This window comes from Cupressus sempervirens, chromosome 3, assembly GCF_028749045.1.
Source record: "Cupressus sempervirens isolate cs-2001-9-10 chromosome 3, ASM2874904v1, whole genome shotgun sequence".
Lineage (NCBI taxonomy): Eukaryota > Viridiplantae > Streptophyta > Pinopsida > Cupressales > Cupressaceae > Cupressus > Cupressus sempervirens.
In genome coordinates this window covers 276,252,846-276,256,046 of record NC_143120.1, presented here as the reverse complement: position 1 = coordinate 276,256,046, position 3,201 = coordinate 276,252,846, and the positions used below count along the sequence as shown (strand labels likewise).

General features: G+C 33.6%; 1 long non-coding RNA gene across 1 annotated transcript; it reads left to right on the top strand.

Moving 5' to 3' along the window:
* The first annotated feature begins 203 nt into the window (after positions 1-203).
* LOC149566012 (uncharacterized) lies at positions 204-1,854 on the top strand. The gene is made up of 2 exons (XR_016361521.1): positions 204-497; positions 582-1,854. It is a non-coding gene; the product is annotated as an uncharacterized LOC149566012 (long non-coding RNA).
* The last annotated feature ends 1,347 nt before the right edge of the window (positions 1,855-3,201 follow it).

Below are 3,201 nucleotides of genomic sequence, written 5' to 3'. Positions count from 1 at the left end.
GCTATAAAACAACCTACATTCAACACCTCGTGGAACACCTAAAGTGCTTTGTCTCACTTAAAAGCACATCCTGCAATGTCATTCTGCCTACCTCCCCGCTTTGTTTCAATGCACATCTCCAACATTTCAACTTTTCTCCACGCTAAATTAGAATTCTCTGTCGGATACATCATATTCAAACCGGATTTTTATTTTCCATTTACGGCGTTCTCTTGTTAAGAAATGGGCGGAATTTCGCTATCATTTGTCAAGATTCAGTTTTTTTGTTCTTCGACTCATAGTAATTCCGTGGATAGAAATAATCAATTTACTCACATTATGAAATCAACTTGAATGCAGAGATTCAAGAGGAGATTTCACCGAGAGATTGCAGTCTAAATTTTTTGTCTCTTAAGATTCGAAGTAATTTGAAGTCTGAGGTTTGATTCGAATTCGCAAATCTTTCTGGTGACCGTAAAGCTTCCAGATCGCTTCGAATGGCGGCCTCCGTGTTTGAGGTTTGATTTTGTGTAGATCGAAGAAATTTTGGCACAGATTTGACGGCCTGCTTTCAAGAGCTTATAATCCTAACTTGAATGCAGAGATAAACAAGGAGATTTCAAGGCGGGATTGCAGTGTAAATGTTTGTCTCGTAGGGTTTGAACTTTGCTCGAGGCCACAAATCTTCAATTTAACTGCAAAGCTTCCCGATCGCATTATACAGCGGCCGCCGTCTATTCAGCGCGATTCTAACCAGCTCAGTTTTATGTAGATTGAAGAAGTTCCGGCTGATAGTTGACGGTCTGTTTTCTAAAGTAAATAATATTGCATTCAAAAGGATATTTCACCGTGAGATTGCAGTTTGAAATCTGCTTCTAAGGAAGGACTTAAAATTTGAAGTTTAAAGTCTAGTTCGAGACTCATGCGAATCTTTCAAAAGGCTAGAATGCTTCCAGATCGCATTACAGAGCATCTTCTACATCTTCCGTTGGATTCTAACCAGTTTACTTTTATTTATATTGAAGAAGTCTAAGCAGAGATTTGACGGCCTGAATTGTTGAGTTGACAGTGGAGAAAAGGATCAATAGTTTAGAAATCTCAAGCAAATCGGAGCGATTGACTAATAGGCGCCTGGCTCGGGGCAAGAACAGATTTTTCTTTTATCTTCTCTTCTTGTTCGGTTTGAGAGTAAATCTTAGAATCATTTCATTCAGACAGAGTAGGCGATGTATCCTAAGCAATTATTCAAAAATACTAACTTTAAATAATATGGAAGGTTCATTCCATTTGAAAGCACCCAACACCCAGAAAATAATGAATTCAGCCTCCGATTTCTCATGCGAGGAAATGAACTGGATTTACAGAAGAAGAGACGTAATGCAGGATAAGCGTCCATGTAATTTTCTCCAGTTCAGTTCAAGATCCATATTTGCACTCATCTGCCTTACTGTTACATTATTAGTGGTTCCATTGGTAGTGCCTTCTATAAGTCCTCCGCCTCTTGTATTATTGCTGCTTCCAATAGCAATAATGGCTTTGTTACTCATTCTGGCTTTCATCTACGACGATTCCGGCAGTGCAGCAGTCTCTTTGGTCTGAACTCAAATGGAACGCAGCAATTGAGTTTGCCAATGAGATTCGTTTCATATGCAATTCTCCAAAAAAGTAAGAAGATTTCTATCCAAATTATACCAAGTTGGATTTTTAACACAATGAAGCATTCATTTGTTAGGCTTCCTATATTAGCTAATAATTCAAGCCAAAAGAAAATTATACCCAAAAATTTGGGGTAAGATAATCCTATGCTAAGAAAAGGTTATTAAACACAAGTTATTATATATTATAAAACAGTTTACAAAGTTGAAATGTAGTTAATTTTATGTGTGTACTATGAGATCTTTAGGTCCTAGTTTTTTGTATGAGTTTCATTAAAAGAAAATACAATCTTATAAAATTGTGATTTATTAGTACGAAGTTAAAGAATAATCTTAAATTAAATATTGTTGAAGAGAAATAGTAAATCAATGTTAAAGTAGGTGTTTAGTAAAAATATAAAATATGAACTTATATAAAATTATAAGTAGAAAATTTAGTCATTATGTTGACCTAGTTAAAGAAGATGTCACAGAAATCATAGTCAAATATCTTAAAGGCATCATATTATCATCTATGAAACCACCTTTGGATTTTAAAGAAACTATCTATGAAGGAGGAGAAATGGGATAGAGATCTATGAAATAAATTAAGTTAGAAACCTATTTTATGGTGATGTGCATAAGATATCACAAAGTTCATAATCAGTTGCAACTAATAGGCTCTTTATTTCTTTAAAGAGAACAAAATAAAAAAGATACTATGTTGAAGAAGGAGATTGTTGAAAATAGATTGATACAAGTATGATAAATGTGTTTCAATCATTGTTTTGTCACTCATGTCAAACCAACTATTTTGCTAGTAAGAGAACTGCTTATATGATTTAAGTACTCACTTATTTGATTGATGAAGATGATTTGATCAAAAGATGTACCAATAGTACCTAGAGGAAAGGTTGATTTATGATATAAAAAGAGTACAATCTAATTAGCTAAGATAGTGATATCATAGTAAATTGATAATATACTTAAGGTTACAAAGGATGGTTACACTAAGTAAGTTCAGAAAAACAAGTTAAACAAAGTTTGTCTGCCAAGCTTGACTGAATGGATAGTAGGTGTCGAGCAAGAGGAAGATAATGAAGAGAAGTAATTTAGAGGGAGTCATAAGGATGACACAAAAGAGTTTTGTAACCTATTTAGAAGATAAAAATTGTTGATAGAGGGAGAGATTTCAATACAAGGAATTATTTTCTTTTTTTGTATTTTGTTGGTCTTACTATTTTGACCTAGTCAATTTGGTTGATTAGTTTGATTTGGCATCAATGCCAAAGAGGGAGATTGTTGAGGAAAGACATTGTTGAAAGTAGATTGATACAAGTATGATAAATATATTTCAATCATTATTTTTTCACTCATGTCAAACCTACTATTTTGCTAGTAAGACAACTGCTTATATGATTTAAGTACTATCACTTATTTGATTGATGAAGAGGATTTGATTAAAAGTTGTAACAATAGCACCCAGAAGAAAGGTTGAGTTATGGTATAAAAAGAGTACAAGAATTAGCTAAGATAGTGATATCATAGTGCATTGATAATCTACTTAAGATTGCAAAGGATGGTTACA